We start from the raw sequence: 18,812 nt of genomic DNA on the forward strand, positions 1-18,812 counted from the left end.
AGGCCTGTCTAAAGAGAATTACATGTGTCATGGGAAAATTGCTCCTTGTAAGCTACTAGTCCCTGGTAGAGAGAAAGTCCTGAGTTGTCACTGAGTGATGGCAAAGCCTAACCTACCCTTCATGTCAATCAGATCCTCCAAGTTGTGAAGCTGGATGAGCCCAGCTAAGCTATCCATTGTAACATGAGAGTGACATCCTAGGATAAGGTGTGAGCAAGGCTAGATGGTACAGGAGGTCTCATAAGCAGGTGCCAGCACAAAGCCAACCTCAGGGTCTACAGCAGGGCTTCCCCCTGGAACCCATGGCACACATCATGATGATTGCATGGCTGTGGATATTTTGCTATACTCGAATTACACAACAATTAGTTTATTGCAGTTGTGAGAAGTATTGTGTTGTGTTGGACAAATGCAGCCTCCTGTACACTTCCAATAGAGCTCGGCTTTTCCTGGTGAGGGCTGGGGTGTGGGAGGGACTAGGGAACCACTAAAACCATAGCCCCCACCCACACTCCTCAGTGTGTGAAGCCGTTTTCTATTTGAAACTCTGCTACCAGTCAAAGAAAACAGGCCACAGACACATGGCTTCCTCCAAATACAAAACCACACTTCCTTCACATAGAAATAGCTCCAGAAAAAAAATCATTACGAGAAAAAAAAACTGCTGTTAAAATAAAGTGAATGGAAACATAAGGAGGTCCTTTACAGCCTTAAGAAAATAAAGCAAACTCCAAAATATTCTAAGACACACATTAGAGAATTAGAATGAATCAAAAAGTCCACAAAGGGGCCAGTTATGTGTCAGGCTCAGAAACCAATCTCATTCTACACCAGTGAGAACCTCGGCGATATTCCCAGCATGCTCTGGCTCAGAGCAACTCACATTGGCCTTCTGGGTTCTGTCAGAGTAATGAAGAAACTGGGCCTGTCAGTGTGGGTAGAGATCCTTTCAGTGCCCTTTGAGCTGGCTGTTCCAGAAGCACAAACTCCCGCTACCCAATGGGAGATGCCCTAAGGTTAGTGGACACCATCCGGCCCACACACTGTGGTAGATGCACACTCTATACAAGGCCTCACCATAATTGACAAGGGCTCACCAAACCTTCATAAGTGCCTAGGACCCCATCTTGACAGCACTAGTCAAGTGGTTGGGAAAGGGCTTCTCTCTCTCTCTCTCTCTCTCTCTCTCTCTCTCTCTCTCGTATATCTCTTACAAAAAAAAACAATTTTTCTCACAGGCAAGCAGCACCAGTGGCTGTGTGTATGGTGAGCCCGTGGGCACCATGGTGGCTGTGTGTGGCTTCCTAGCAGGGACCCACCTCTGAGAACTCCATCTTAGATACTGCTGATGTTATCACATTCACTGTCACACCCCTCTCTTCCATGTAGAATAAAAGTCAGAACACTACAGGTTCTCAGAATTTGAGTTCAGGATGATCATAGCCTGGTGACTTTCATGCTATGTGGGAATAGGGAATTCTCTATGGAGACAGGCCATTCACTGAAGTTAGAAGTGCACATACATATATGTGTATATATGCTATGCTTTGTTTTGTTTTCCTTGGGTATGCATACATGTATATATATATATACATGTACATGTATGTATAGAATGTTATAAAATAATAGATTTCCAGTCTTTAATCCAAGCGCTTGAGAGGCAGAGACAGGTGAATTTCTATTAATTTGAGGCTAGTCTTGTCTATATATCAAATTCCTACCCAGTCATTCTACATAGTGAGATAGTGAGATTCTCTCTCTGTCTCTCTGTCTCTGTCTCTGTGTCTCTCTCTCTCATACACACACACAGGTTTTCATATGAGTTTTCAAATCTTAGTGTTAGTTATCCCTCCCCCAATCAGCCTCTCTGCCCACCTTCCCATCGCTCTCCCTTCCTAAGCCTCCCCCACCGTTGTCCTCCATTTCCCTTTCATGAATCCTGTATTCTACTGTCTCCCCTCCAACAAGGTCTTTCCTCCAACTCCCCCTGTCCCCACCCTACACACATCAGTGGTCTCTTTCTAGCTAGACGGATTCTATAGATACTCCAAATGAAACACACACATCTACAGATTAAATGACTCTACGGTTCTATGTAGGAGCAACAGTTCTTTAAAAGTTTGGGAAAATAAGGTTGGGAAAGTATTAGCTACTGGTTTTATTGTTAAAAAGGAGGAAATGTTCAGATCCACATCCTCTGTCAGCTAATTCTTTGTTCTTTTTGTATTTAATGCTTTAATAAATGTTTCTGGATTTTTTTGAGGATCTTGGTGAGAAGGGAGGTTTTGATGGGGACTGTAAGACAGGTGTGTTGTATAGTTGGCTTAGGACGTGACACATTTCCTGGATTCTCAGGTCATTAGACTGCACTCATAAAGGAAGCTGAGCTGAGGATGCAGAAGCTGTGAAAACAGAGCTCTGTGTGCTTGAGCTTGGATTTCACCTCACAGGTTCACAGCTAAATCACATATCTGCCACTCTGTTGTGAATGGAAACTCAGGATCACAGGCAGAGGGTGCATGGAGCACTCTCCAATCCTTTTAAACTCTATTTCTTCTTCTTCCTTTTTTTTAATGGTGAAAAGGCAGGCTTTGAAAACCTCGGGTGTGAAAAACCATTTGACAAGAATGAATTATCTGAGCTGCTCAGGTATGGGCTTATTAAAAGATCTCTCTCTCTCTCTCTCTCTCTCTCTCTCTCTCTCACACACACACACACACACACACAATTAACTCTTGCAGTGATGTTTCAACGTTGTTTTATTTCCATTATAACTGTGTCACCTGATTTTTTAAATTAAACATAGTCCCCTTCTAAGCTAAGAGTCAGCAAACATCCTGTATGGGGGACAAAGAATAAACATCTTAAGCTCTGCAGGACCAGGCCATCTCTGCTGCACTAGTGAACTCTTCCATTTGAAAGTAGCCATAGACAATCCCACCAGTACAGGCCACAGTTTGCTGATCCCTTTTGTAACAAAACTCCTGGGTGTTGTGTCCTGTTTGTCACTTGGCCCATCTTCACCTTCTTCCAAATGTCATAAAGCACCTGTAACACAAGAATAGCAAAGCTGGGCTTAGAACATTTCTGTACCTGCTATAGCTGAGAATACCCCTCGCTGTGTTCCTTTTCCTAAGGTAACATGGCATGTCTTCAAAGTCCTCTTTGTAGTCCCTAGACTAGTTTGAACTGATTGGTGCTGTTGAGTCAGGACTCCTCCACCCATGATTCTCTCTGACAAGACCTTGTATCTTGAAGATGAAGCTATGCATATGCATGTTCTGATGGCCTTCATGGAACATGAACTCTTATAGGACTGGATTGAAAATGACTCCTTTTACCGAGAGTCAGATCTAAGTGCAAAGGTATTTTTGAGCCACTCTGCCATTTTCATGTCATACAATCACCCCTGCTGTACTATCCTGACTCTGCTCCCCCTTTTCCAAGGGAGATGCTAGACTCTGGGCAGTTGAGAATTTCATCCAGTGGAGTAGCCAGAGCTGACCTCTGCATGTGTCTGGCCCCCAGCACCATGATTTTTATCATTATTATTAACTCACCTGCTAATCGCTACTGTCATCTAATAAGTATTGATGGAGATTCTACTGTTTCCTAGCTACTTCATGGGTGGGTGCAGCAGTCCACAAACACAGTTCTGACCTCAGAGGCTCTTGGATGTTTACCATCCATCCCCAAATAATTGCATGGTATGAGGCTCAAAGGGAAGTCCACAGGGCCACATGGACAATCACAGAGGGTTGATTAGGGTTATAACTTTGACCCCCCCAATCAGGGGGGTTATCCATTGATTCAAGGCCAGAGATTGCTCTTGTATTTTCTGCTATTGTGTATGGCTGTGTCTGTCCTAACACCCACTCTAGAAGATCTATGCTTCCCTTAGCCAGCATTTGGAGAGAGTTGTGGTGACGTCATAGCCTGTGAGCAGTGGCCATCTATGCAGCAACTGGTAGTATGAGCTATGTGCACAGCAACCTAAACAATCCCTAAAAGCATAGTCTTGTATGAGAAAAATCAAAAGAAAGGGAAATGATTTATAATACATGCCATATACAGAAGTTGATGCATATTGGGACTGACCTAGGCACTCTGCATATATATTACAGTTGTGTAGCTTGATCTTCTTATGGTACTCCTAACAGTGAGAGCAGGAGCTGTCTCTGACTCTTTTTCTGGCTTTTGGGACTCTATTACCCATGCTGGGTAGTCTTATCCAACCATAATACAAGGGGAGGTGTTTAGTCATACTGCAACCTGATATGCCATGTTTTGTTGCTATCCATGGGCAATCTGTCCCTTCCTGAACAGGAACAGAGGAGGAATAAATTAAGGGGTGTGGGCTGGGGAGGGTTGAAAGGAGAGGAGAGAGGGAAAACTGCAGCTTGGATATAAAATAAATAATTTAATTATTTTTTAAGTTGATGCCATGCATCCAAAACAATTTGCACACATATGAAAAGAATGTATGATTATCTAATTCTTATAGACTCTGTAAAAGTCTTACACTGTGCCCAAAGGTATGAGTAGGGAAACAGGGGACAAAAGAAAAAAATGAGTCAATCAAATAGGCTAGTGCTAGCTGGACTGAGAAATGTAATGGATTAAATCTCTGTTGGTGAGCCATCCAAAATGAGCAAGAACAAGCAACAATCTTAGAAAGCAGACCTTCAGCCGGGCGGTGGTGGCGCACGCCTTTAATCCCAGCACTCGGGAGGCAGAGGCAGGCGGATCTCTGTGAGTTCGAGGCCGGGCCTCCGAAACAATACAGAGAAACCCTGTCTTGTAAAAACCAAAAAAAAAGAAAGAAAGCAGACCTTCTGGGCAGCAGGAAGTAGGTCTCACATGAGATGAGTTTCTTGGTGGGAAATAACTAATATGTGTTAGTCAGTTTCCATCACTATGATGAAGTCCCTGAGATAATCAACTTGCAAAGACAAAAGGTTAATTTGGGGCCCAGTCTGTGCCTGATTGCCTCGTTGATTTGGAGCTGTGGTAGCACTTTATGGAGGAAATATATGTCAGAGCAAAGCTGCTTAACTTAGCACCAGAAAGCAAAGGAGAGTGTGAAGGGGCCTCATAATTCCTCAAGGGCACACCCCCAGTGACACAAGGACCTCGAGTTGGGCCATCTAAAGGTTTCACAATCTCCCAGGTATAGCCTTGAACATATGGGATTACTGGGCACCTGTCTAGACCATAGCAAGAAGCCAGGAAAGACGGAAACAGAAAAAAAAAAAACGGAAGGAGGTGGGAGGCATGGCAGAAGAGAGTCAAGGGAAAGACATTAGAGAGACTTAAATTTAACTGAGTTTGAGAAAAAGCAAAAACAAAACAAGACCCTCCCCTCCCCCACTCCACACCTGCAAAATATGCTTGGATTGAGCAGAGGTTGTGAATTGGGCAGCTGTCAGAACCAGAACATTCTGGCTTGCTTTGTGGTCAGGCAATATTTATAAGACAGAGAAATGGAATCAGGCAAAAAGACAATTTAATTGGTTACAATGCCACAATCTTATTCGATTCAGTCAACCCTTATAATTGACTAAATCTCCGGTGCTGAAACTGCCAGAAACACTCCTGCAGGAATTAGTTGCCTTTAGTACAAACACTTCCATGTTGGTTTGGTGTGCTGGGTCCAGTACAAGAATACCATCCAAATCAATGCCCTACTACAGATTTTATTTATCAGTAGGAAGGCTGGGGGAACAGAACTCTAGGAACAAGAGTGAATGCTTGTGGGTTTCCATCAATGTGTCTCTGTAAGGCAAACTGCTTTCAGGTAAGGGTCATGGCATCAGTAACTCCCAAAAAAATCTCTCTGCAAACACCAGTCAAGTGTAAGGTACCTGGTGCTCTCAGATTTCTTCAGAGACAGCAGTAATGCCAGTGTGAGCTCTTCTTAGTGGACTGTCACTTCTTAAGTCCACTCTGTAGCATGCAATGGGAACTCCTCTCCAGTGTCAATTGTCTCGGTAAGACAGAAGTCTACCTGGCAAAGCCTGAAGCTGAGAAGAGCAAACCATGACCCTGCCAAGCTGGAAGCATCCTATGTCTGCTTCCTGAGCTGGCTGTTCCAAGTGAGGGAATGCTATTTCAGTTATTTGTAGTAAACCGATGCATTTGTTCAGAGACACCATATACATCTTTCCACATTCCCTACCTCCCACCCTACCCGAGGTAATGAATATAAAACTTGGAAGGGGAAAGAATGAAGCCTCCCCACACCCACACTCCCACCTCAGAAGTTAAGGGCCAAAAAAAATTAGGTTAAGTCGTTTCTCTTGACTCCAAATAAAATCTTGGACAAGATGGCAGTTACATTTAGACTGATCACGGAACTGTTTTTATTTGCCAGCATTCCACTTGGAGAGCTGATTTGTAGGTTAAAAATATGCAGTGTATGAAAGAGGGACTCATTTATTTCTTTCCTCTCTTGACTGACCTTGATTTATCTCAAAACCAAGAGAATTTTCCTTTTGGTAAAGGAGGCTAATTCTGTCAGTTAGTCCTTGACAGCTCTTGCCATCATAAACAATCCATATGCTGAATATACAAAACTGTTCTGAAGTTAACGCAGGTAATGTGTTGTGGGGAGCACAGAGGAAATGGAGGGGCATGAAGTGAAAAGGAAGCTTGGAAAACAGGGAGGGCACGCTGTCTAACTAACTGTATACTCTGGTATGTTATAGAAGGCACGTCATTGGAAGACAGACAGTTATCTTCCTTGTCATGCAGGGCAAAGGCCTCTTCTCTCATTGCTGGTAACTGTCTTGATGTCCCGGTGGAGTCGTGGCTGAGGCTCTGGCTGACCTTCCTCTGACTCTTGAGAGTGAAGGAATACTGAGGTTCTGTGTCCTCCAAGCCAGGCCTTCCTCTGACCTCATGAACCTATCAGCCTTTCTCCCACAATCCTCCAGTATAGCTTTGCCAGGGCTCTCGGTTTATTTTTTCAGGTGAGTAAACTCTGGATCGAATACTAGTCTCTCAGTTGCTTTTAATTAGGCTTCTGGGTTCCACTCTTTCATCTTGCTGAAGTGTGCGTCACTTTGCTCCAGCTAGTTCATGTTCCAAAGCCGTGGGTTTGCTTTCATTCAGCTAATTGAAGGCACACAGGAAAGGAGAAATGGGATAATCCCAGTCATTGGCATTTTTTAGGGTTGTGATAAACCACACATTTTTAACAACAGAAAATCATTCAAATTGTTAACTTTGTGACCTCTTCCCCAGGGAGCAGAGTTCTGCTCCACTACGCCTCCATGGTTAAGGTCATGGCTTTTCAGAGGCTCCTCGATGCCTGTAGAAAGCATGAATAAGGCAGGTGTGACAGGATGTATCCCTCCCTAACTTTCCCTTTTGGGTGTCCAGCGACTAGGACCCTTGCTGTTGAGAGATGTACATGTGGAATTCTGGGATGAGGGCTCTGCCTGACACTGCTTTACAACACAACTCCGTGCAAAGTTGCTAGTGATGGCCCAGGGACTGGCAGTCAATAGGGCAAATGAGATGCTCCTTGACTTGTAGTTGGGGTCATACAACAATGAGCTCATAAACTGAAATGCATTTACTCTACCTACCTCACTGGGCATCCTAGCCTAGGGGTGAAATAGTGAGTGTATTAGTGGCTTCTGCTAGGGATTGTGGGACTGACTGGGAGTTGTGGTTCACTGGAAAGGGGGATTGGATTGCTTATCATTTACTTGATTTGTAAAGGCTCAGATTCAAAACCCACAGCACAGTTTATTACCTTGGCACTACCATAAAATTAGAAAATTTAAGTGGAATGATTCCAAGTCAGTGGTCATCCATATATGTTTTCAGTAAAGCTTTAATGAATTCTAATGTCTTTGTTTTCTTCTTTGAATCAAAATACATTAAAATTATATTCATGAGTTATGAATCAGTTTTTTGTGTGTCAATATTCTTTAATTAGCAAATTTTAGATTTTGCCAGGGTGATAAAGATTGGCTTATGCTTAGAAAATGTTGGATATTATTTTATTTGAATGACTGGTGGAAAATATTACAAGTGTTACATAGAGATTCTTCCAAATTAGGGGAAACCTTACTCTTTGATACCAAAAAAATCAAATACAACACACACACACACATGTGCACACGCATTTACACACATGCACACACAACATGCAGGCATGCACACACATGCACACATACACACATTCACACACACATATGCACACACTTACACACGTGAACACACACATGTGCAAACACACACATGTACACACACACACACCATTCAGTCTGTGGAACAATCCCAACAGTCCCAGAGCCTTGCAGGTACTAGGCAAGCAGGCAATCACTGAGCTTCACATTTATTTATTTTTATACATCAATATACAAATCATCCCAGAGGATGAAAGAGTATAAGCCATCAACTTCTAATATGCAGAACAGAATACTCAAGGAGATCCAAAATATGGTCAGTTACGGGTCAATCCAAATCCAAGTTAGAGTAATCTCCATAAACCAAATGGAGGCAGTACTAGCAATTCATACAGAGGTAAAGAGATGATTTGCCTAATTCCCAATAGGTCCCACACATTATCAAGAAAAATACAAACTCTTAGCAAATTACTGGGAGAATGACACATCTTAAGCAGTTTTTCAAAACCAACCGAAGGTCAATCAACTTGAAAAGCGGGAAGGTTTATCTTTAGCACATGATTTCAGTGGTATCAGGCCATTCTCCCACTTGACTTTAGTGATGCCTTTGGACCTTTGGGGAGGTATATCACCAAGGCTGGAACACATGATAGAGCAAGATACTCGTCTCATGATGCCCAAAAAGAGAAGAAAGAAATAGGAAGAGCTAGAATGCCAGTATCCCTTCATTCACACCCCCAGTGAACTAGCTTCCTTCTGTTGAGCTCTGAAAGTTCCATCCCCTCACCATGAACTGGGGGGTCAAGCCTTTAACAGGTGGGTCTTGAGAATACTACAGATTCAAACTGTATAGACAAAAAAGTACATGATATGATTAACTTCAGTCATAATAATTAAATATTAATAAAGCTACTCTTAAATTCCATTTTTTCATGTCTAACTTATTCTTTAAAAGGTATCATGGTGACAAGGGAATAAGACAGACAATCATTTCTAAAATCTGATTGGAAATGTATTGAGTTCAACTTTTACAGAAAATTTATAACTGTCTACTGAAATTATAGGTATATAGACCCTTTGATCCCACATTATTTTCCTAATTATTTATTCTGCAAGTATATATTCCTTGAGGAAAAATTATTGCTCTGCTCATTGCCACCCCAGTTTCTGTAATTTTAGAAGTAACATGTGTGTTATGTGAGCCCAAATTTGTTATGTGGAATTAGGCTCTCCCTCCTTTAGGGCAGAGTATCTATACAAATTATTTGGAATTTTCTGTTCAAAATGTTTGTATTCTTTACAATTTATTTGTTCAGTCATTTGTTTATTATCAGTATGGGTTCATAGATATTTAATCCTTTGGGCTATAACCCAGTGAGATTTTGTTTATTTAGCTGTGTTTTTGATGAAATAGGATTGCTTTGACATCTTATACATATAAACTTAGAACCCTATTATGTGCCCTGGCTTATGTAAAGGGAAGCTTTTTCCTTGAGAGAAGCCTTCCCGCCAGCCTGGTTCTAGAGCCGCATGAGTCCCAAATAAACACACAGGAGGCTATATTAATTATGAAGCTGTTGGCCTTGCTTGTTTCTTACTGGCTAGCTCTGACTTAAGTATTTATCCCATAATTGTTAATCTAAGTATTTCTCTTACCAGAGAATAGTCCCGGGCTTCTTACCCCATGGCGATACATCTTGACTCTCTGTGTTTCTCCTTCCCAGAGTCGTCCTGGACTCCTAGTCCCACCTATCTTGATTCCCTATTGGCCAGCAGTGCTTTATTGACAAATGCACAGGACTTCCCCTAACACTGGCTATTGTCTCTTTTTTTATGTATTTGCATGATAATCATTGTTTCTAGTCATTCATTGACTCATGTATCATGAGCCTTCACTGTGGCAGGTGCTGGGTGCTTGGTATAGTGGTCAGTGAACATACCATGCCTCTTTCCTTGGAAGCTGTCAATCCACAGTTCAACAACTTTATGATGAACATAACATGACATGGTAAATCTGGAGCAACATGAGGCATTACCATTCCCATCCTCAAGAAGATCTAATGAACAAATGGGAGGTGATAGATGGATGTCAGAATCATGGAAAACTAAAGGGGAAAGTAAGCATAGCCATTCACCTCTCTTGGGGGCTTGGTCTAAGATCCTCAGTTATGCCTAAATTGCAGATTGTATCAAACTCCATGAGCAATATTTGCTCCTGTTTGCAGAAACCTAGGATAAATTATTACCTTTTTACTCAAAGAGAACACATTATACCTTCTCTTTGTTGTATCAAGCTGTTAGACTCATCACTCTTACACTTTAAGGATACTCCTAAGTTAAATAATGGTTACTTTGGCATAGCTCTGCAATAACATGGTAGATGATCTGATAACTGAGCTGGCCACTAAGTGATCAATGGGTCACATAAAAATTAAGACATTTGAGTTGCTTATTTTTGACTTTTTCTATTCAATGATGGATATAGGTGATCTAAGCCATGGGAAATGAACTGAATAAGGCCACTCCAATCATAAACCAATATAGGTCCACACTTCTTAAACTATGGGTTCCAATCCCATGTGGGAGTCACATAACTGAATCTGGGGGACAAAAACTTAGCAACAGTAAGAGGTTTCTGAACCCAGGGCCAAAAAATGATTCCAAATCAAAGGTGTAATGAATCCAAGATATTTCTGCACCACTTGCCTGTGTTACATCATGCCACTTCTCTGCAGCCCTGAGTTCTGAACACACAGCGTGTGCACACTGAGCCGCCAGTGCCAACACACCAGCATCCAGTAAAGCCTTTTGCAATACTTTGGCTCAGATTCAAGACTTCTGTAGGTTATGAATCATGATGCCTTTACTCTAAGTTCAGAGTTCTGCTCTTATAGAAATCTGGTGTTTTAATTATGTAGGACAGACACTGAATAGTTTCCTAACACAATTCTTCTGATTGAAAGCACCCAATTAGTGTGACCGTGGGTTGTATCATAATGTTTCAAGATGTAAAAAACTCGCTGTTGTGTTACTATAAGAATATTATTTCTATTGTATGTGTATAGGTGCCGATATGTGTACATCTTCATGTACATGCATATTGTGTGTGTATGTGTGTGTGTGTGTGTGTGTGTGTGCAGGTGGAGCTGGGTATGTGGCATGAAGGCCAGAAGCCAATCTGGGATATTGTTCCTCAGGAACTATCCATTTTGAGTTTTTGAGCCTGGGTCCCCATGAGCACCTGACGCTCACTGACTAAGCTAGGAGAGTTGGTCAGTGAACCCCAGCAATCTAGCTCCCCTCCCCAGCGCTGGCATTACAGGTGTACAACATTGTGTTCAGCCTTTTCCATGTAGGTGTTATGTTTTGAATTCAGGTCTCATGTTTTTGTGATAAGTATTAAACACACTGAGATATCGCCCCTGAAATATTATTTCTTATAGATACTCTGCAGTCAAGGCTCAGATGTCCAAGCTCGTTCATACCACACACGTAGGAAGGAGAGCTCTGTTACAACAAAGAGCTTCCCACAACACCATGGAAGATAACACTGGGATGTGGCAGAGATGGTGTGGGTGGAATCTACATTTAGTTGGCAAGGGCTTTCTTTCTTGTTTTTTTAATAATAGTATTATTGTGTTAGGATAATTTAAAAAGTTGCTGTTTGAATTGCCTACTTTCATTAAAAAGATTGAGGATTTTGGCATGGGATTAAGACAAAATTTTCAACGATTTCAAAAATAGCACTAAATTTACTTCTGTTTCATGCTATGTATTTATGCAAAAACTTTCTCAGTATTGACAATCATAAATCAAAATATTGATCAACTTAAAAAGACTGAAGATGCCCTGTGTTCTGTAGCATCAAGTATAAACCAAGATTTAACTCTTTATGTGGCTGTAAACAAGCAATCCACCTCATTAGTGTGCAAATTGACTTTTATTTTTAAAAACTACAAATAAATATACATCCAAAACTACTTAAAACTTATTAATAGCAGTGGTGGTGCTATCAGGGGGTCCACGTGCCATGGCACATGCATGTGGAGGTCAGAGGTCAACTTTGTAGAGTCAGTTCTGGAAGTTGAACTTAGGTCATTAGGCATGTATGACAAATACTTTTAGGCATTGAATCACCTTGACAGCACCAAAGAATTATTTTGCCATTTTTTTATGTTTTACTATTAGTTAAAGTTTGGTTTATATACCTATTTTATATACTTATATATCTGGGACTATGTAAACATTTTCTCAGGCAAAAAGGTTTGAGGGTGTTCTGGCCAAAGTTTTCACTTTGTTTTGTTTTATTTTGTTGCTAGAGCTGGATCCCAGGACCACGTGTGTGCTAAGAAGTGATCTATCTCTGAGCTACATGTCTAACCCTCTACTTTGTATTAACCGTGGTTCGCATACATTATCTCTAGAGATGATGTTTCAGAAATATTTTGAAAATGTAACTAAAATCCTTCATCTGAAAAGACACTTGAGGTTATTTTATAGTATGCTATATTTTAACTACAGAAGTTGTCTTACTGCTGTGAAGAGACACCATGCCCAACAGAACTTACAAAATAAACAAAGCATCTAATTTTGCACTTTCTTACAGTTTCAGAGGGTGAGTGCATGCCTATCATGCTAGGCAGGGATGGCACCAGAGCAGTAGCTGAGAGCTTACATCTGATCCACAAGCACATGGCAGAGAGAGAGGGAGGCTGAGTCTGGAGTGGGCTTTTGAAACATCCAAGCCCACCCACCTCCTCCAGTAAGGCCACGTCTCCTAACCCTTCCTAACTATTTCTCAAACTGGGAACCAAGTATTGAAATGTATGAGTCGACGAGGCCATCAGTATTCAACTACCGCAGAAATATTGTCATTTTTCCCTGCAAGATAAATATTCTACTTGAGAATAGGCAAAGTCTGTGTGAATTCCTCCGTTTTGTCTTTATATAAAAGAGGGAAGGAATAGGCAGTAAGGTGGTTTAGCAGGTTGAAAACACTTCCACCAGCTGGGCGGTGGTGGTACAAGCCTTTAATCCCAGCACTTGACAGGCAGAGGCAGGCGGATCTCTGTGAGTTCGAGGCCAGCCTGGTCTACAGAGCGAGTTCCAGGACAGCCTCCAAAACAATACAGACAAACCCTGTCTCGAAAAACCAAAAAAAGAAAAAAGAAAAAAAGAAAACACTTCCACCAAGCCTGATTACCTGAGCTCAATCCCTGAGTCCAATTGGTGGACTGATTACAAGTTGTCCTCTGATTCCTACATGTGTGCTAGTGTACAAGTGTGTCACACACACACACACACACACTTTTTTAATAGGTTAGAGACTCTCTATTTCCACCCCAGCCATCCCTGAGTATTTATGTTCCATAGAACTATAAAAAGCTCTTCACTGTGGCTGAAGCTTCTCTCCATTCAGTCTGTGTAGCAAATGAACTTGGATCCCAGACTGTTGATTTTTTTTTTGTTTTTTTGTTTTGTTTTGTTTTTTTTCGAGACAGGGTTTCTCTGTATTGTTTTGGAGGCTATCGGTCCAGCCTGGCCTCGAACTCACAGAGATCCGCCTGCCTCTGCCTCCCGAGTGCTGGGATTAAAGGCGTGCGCCACCACCGCCCGGCCAGACTGTTGATGTTTCAGGGTACCTATACGAGACTATTTCATAGGATGCTTATTGTTGATATCTAGCAACTAAAGGGACTAAGAAAAGCAAATGTGCTCCAAAGAAAGAAAGAGCACCCATCAGCTTCTAAGTTCTGTGGCAACCCCTCTGCTTCTCTATAAAACTTTCTGGGCAAATCTAGAGCCGCCAGTGCTACTTACATACACTTCACAGAACTTCCCGTGTGTCGAGTGAGACACTGTTTCGACAGGCACACAAAATAGAGCCTTTTTACTTAAGAAAAAAATGGGAGCACATCACCTTTGTGCTGCATGGCCTCAACCAAAGGAGACATACTTCGTGAAGCAGACTTGCCACGGGAAACTACTGGGATTTAACGACACCAGTGTGGTTTTCCCTTTGGTAGCTATGATGCCTGGGACCTGGGAGTCAGCTTTACAGTAATGGACTCCAACTGAGTTAGCTAGAACACTGGCACGCAACGAAGACCCTATGCACAGTCAAAATAGCAGTGTGTGATCAAGGGTAGTTAGCGTACAGCTCAGTAAGTGTGGTAGCGTACAGCTCAGTAAGTGTGGTAGAGCCACCCTTCCGTGGAAGATCTGAGAGAGAGATGAACGGTAATCTGTCCCACCTTACAATCTTCTGACTGGAGTTCTTGGGCCCAGAAGGCTCAGGTGACTGGCTGGGGCTGTGCTGTACTTAGCAGCAGAGCCAGGATGTGCCTGGGACTGATGACTCACAGCAGACTTTCCTGGGCTCTAAATTCAGCAGAGGAAATGCTTTGTTTTCAAAGCTTTTTTTTTCTTTAAAAACTGAACTTCCTGCATCTATAGGGAAAATAACACTTTTTAGAGAATGTGGTCAAAACAACAAATATTGTGGTGGTATAAACACCACATCGCAGAAGAATTTGATGATGGTATCAGGACAATAATAGGAATTGAGAAGGAGTATTTTTAAAATGTAGACAACATCCCAGATGGAAGTTAATGTTTTATATACAAACAAGGTGCTTTCTCAAGTGCATATCTTCCATGTCCAATAGTGACACCTTTGTCCCACTCCCTAGCCACCGGTCTCCAATCCCACACCCCCATTCCCCTTTCAAATCATAGACTTCAGGTATGCCAACAGTGTCATAATCACCAAATGTGCCACTATCCCCCATACACACATTATGTAAATAGCTATCCCTTTGTATCCTCAGAAGATCAGGATTGGTTCAGGATTCAGAAAAGCAGGATATGCCTATCTCCCAATAAAATGCAGTAGTGTTTTTATATAATCAAACATATATTCCCATATCTTTAAAAAATCGTCTCTAGATGACTTGTAATAACTAACACATTGTGAATGACATGTAATTAATTATAGAGAATAATGGCAAGGAAAGGTTTGCACATGTTCAGCATAGATGCGATGTCTGACTGGGGAATATTTTCTATGCTGCATTTGTGCAGACCCAAAGGTATGAAGGACCCGCTATTCTCCACCACTCTTCACTGATGCGCCCCTATCATACCTATAAAACATCAGTTCAAGCAACATCTCCTGGGTCCATCCTTCCATGACCCACAGGCAGAATTTATTAATGGTGACTTCCACTATAGCACTTGGAGCCTTTGACTACTGTTATTTGATTACTAATATTCATCATTTCCTATTTGGTACAAGGATGTGTTCGAGGTATGTCTGATAAAGAAACGAACACATAAAGGTCTCCGGCTTTAGCTTGGAGCAGAAGCCATGAAAAAGAAATCCCTGTTAAACAAGCAGCGATTATAAACGACAAAGTTCAATTTGAGGACACTTGACATTTAAAGAGTATGGTACTCTGTCTGGTCTTAGAGAATGTGGGCATTCCAGGAGTCTAAAGGTAACCAAGGGCACTGTCACCCTCAGGCATTTTAACTGGAGTTGAAATCCAGAAGAGGTGAGTCTGGGGACTTTCTCATGCTTTGTTCTTTCCAGTTCCTTTATCTCCCTACATACTTCATGCAGCAAAAATGTGCCAGACACAGAAGCTGGGAGAATATGGTCTGTCGGGTGTAGGGAGTCTACAAATAATACACATGGTGGAGTTTGCTAGAATCCCACAGTGAGCTGAAGTCCGGTCCATGCCTAGAGGATTCCTTGACTCCATTTGAAGGTATGCAAAATAATATTTCTTATACACCTTTGATGAGAGCCTAAGTGGTTAAGTCCATAGACTTTGATCAAAGACTAACTTGAGTCCCAAGCCCAACACTGCCACCTACTGATAGGTGATACTGATAAGCCTCCATTTCTTCCTCTTTGGAACTGTGAATATGCAGAACACACGTGTAAAGAAGTTAAATGTTCTGCCTGTCCTACAGAAAGGCCCAAAATGTTGAAAGCTGTGAGAGTGCTCTCATAATGATCATGAAACTGAATTCTCCTATTTCTGAGATAGTAGCTGGCTTGACCAGTTGCAGACAAATGCAGCATGCATGTGACAACCATATAACCAAGATTACTGAAATATGAAGAAAATCACCCTTTTCCTACAAACGGTTAATGCAAGTACATGTGTAGAATCCATTTGGTCACTGTTGTGGTTTGAATATAAAACATCTCCCATAGGCTCATATGATTGAACACTTGGTCCCTACTTGGTGAGGCCATCTGGAAAGGTTATAGAACCTTTAGGAAGTGGAGCTTTGGTGGAGAAACCCATCACCAGAGGTGGGCTTTGAGGCTAGATACTCTGTCCCCACTTCTGTTCTTTCTCTGCTTCCCGTGTAGCGATGTGAACAACCAGCTTCCTGACTGCCCTCCCTGCCTAACATTCCTACTGCCACATCTTCCCCATCATTACAGACTGTGCCTCCTGGGGACCTGTGAGCGAGAGTAAATCCTTCCCTCCTTCAATTGCTTTCATCAGGGTATTTTATTTCAGCAGCAGAAAGGAGGCTAATACAGTCACCTAAATGACAGACAATACTTTTCTTATTATATCTAGCATTTGCTGTATGTTACTAGGTGAAAGGTGCAAATATGAAAATGCTACACACGAAGTGACACCAACCATGAAACATTCTGGAAAATGCAAAAGTATAAAAGCAGTAAAGATGTCAGTGATGCCAAGGGTTGGGAGAGAGGAATGATGAGTCTGTGAACACAGTAAATTTCCAAGACAGTAAACCTACGAGACACCATACATTTATCAAACCCTATGGAGTTACAACATGGAAAATGAGCCAAAGCATGAACTCCAGAGCTCACCTAACAGTGAAGCATTAGCATTAGCATTAGTAGGCGTTACCTTGTTGTACCAAGTAGCATGAGAAAGGGCTAGTTGGGGCTCATGGCTTTAGAGGTTCTAGGCCACATTTAATTGTCTCCATGACTTTGACAGGGCAGAATACTGAGGTTGGGAGTGTGCAGCAGAGCAGCCTGCTTCCCTCACAGCAGGGAAGAAAAGAGAGTAGGAAGAGACCATGGTACCAGAATCCATTTGAAGGCCACAAGCTTCAGCTACTTAAAATTTCCCAGTAGACTCCACCCCTTAAAGGTCCCATAATAACCAGCAGTGCCAAGCTGGGGGCCAAGCCTTTAACACATGGACATTTGGGAACACTGAAAATCCAAACCATAGAACTTCTCAACTGTAACAAATGGAACACACTAAGTGTAATAGGGGAGGAAACCGATGGGGGAGGGGCAGAGGGTCAGTGTGTGGGAACTCCCAACACTTTCTAGTCAACCCTTCTGTCAATTTAAAATTGCTCTAAAAGTAGTATAGTATTAACTTCAAACTGCCCCAAATCTAGTAGGATCTGAGATTCTACAGAGGAGCAAATAGATTGCCCTTTGCAGTGTGAAGGGTAATGAAGTCTGTAGCCTTCTTTAGCTGACAATAATCTGACTACAATGACTAAAAAGAGGAAAGATACAGAGGAGAGAATTAAACTTTGTAGTACAGCATTTGCCTGTACTACATGGAAAGCCCTGGATTGAGTCCTTAGCATTACACACACACACACACACACACACACACACACACACACACACACACACAGAGAGAGAGAGAGAGAGAGAGAGAGAGAGAATAAAACCACTATTCTTAAGTCTAAACAAGGAAGATCTCCCAAGATACTTTATAAGAAATCTAAATGAACACTTCAAAGACTTTAACCATAGCCTAGTGCTACATAATATACAAAGATTGGTGAATGTGTTCAGACAGGCTGTATAGATAGTATTTAGAGAAATTCTAGCAAGTATATGGCATGGTATAGTAACTTTGACCCAAGGATACATTTCCAAAGGCCCTGTATTCTCCAGGACATCAGGGCAGGAGCACATGCTTTGTCCTCTGTATGGTATGCCAGTCTCTTGAGTGGCAGTTTTACAAGGGCTTTGCAGATCTCTAGTGGTAAGATTTGTACCTGCAGAGCCAGAATAACAGACTCCATGCAGATGCTCACTTTTGAAGTGGGGAGAAGAGGAAGGACACCAAGCCTACTGTGGGCCCCAGTTCTGGAAAGTTCACTGATAGCTGGAGACAGTTTCATTCACAAAAGCTACTTGGGAGTCAAGTGGAAGAAGCCCCTTTCTTGGCATGGGAGTGATGGGAAGCAAGCAGAAAGCACTTCATCCAAGTAAATGGTTGATACTTAGTGCATGGATTACCTAGTAACAGTTTTTAATCCTTTACAGTGTTTTAGGCAGACTAATCGGCCATGTTTTTACAATTAGCATAGCCTTTCTCCACAGAGAACAAAAGCAAACTTTAGTTAATGCCCTTAACCCAAATCACAATTTTGGTAATTGACACACTTCCCTTTCTCCTTGTACTGTCATTAGAAAGATCCGCACCTCTGAGTTATTATCTCAGGGAAGTCATCACCAGCATCACCAAAGCGTGCTACAAGTCTGGAGCATGGAGGAACCAAGCCAAAGGCATTTGCAAGTACCTAGGGAGGGCTCTGCCTCTAGAGCACACTTACTTAAGGTCCACAAATCATTTCCATCTGAGGAGGGGTGGGGGCTGAGTGTGACAGGAGGGTATGGGGTCAGTCAGT

This window comes from Mesocricetus auratus, unplaced genomic scaffold (assembly GCF_017639785.1).
Source record: "Mesocricetus auratus isolate SY011 unplaced genomic scaffold, BCM_Maur_2.0 Super-Scaffold_100013, whole genome shotgun sequence".
Lineage (NCBI taxonomy): Eukaryota > Metazoa > Chordata > Mammalia > Rodentia > Cricetidae > Mesocricetus > Mesocricetus auratus.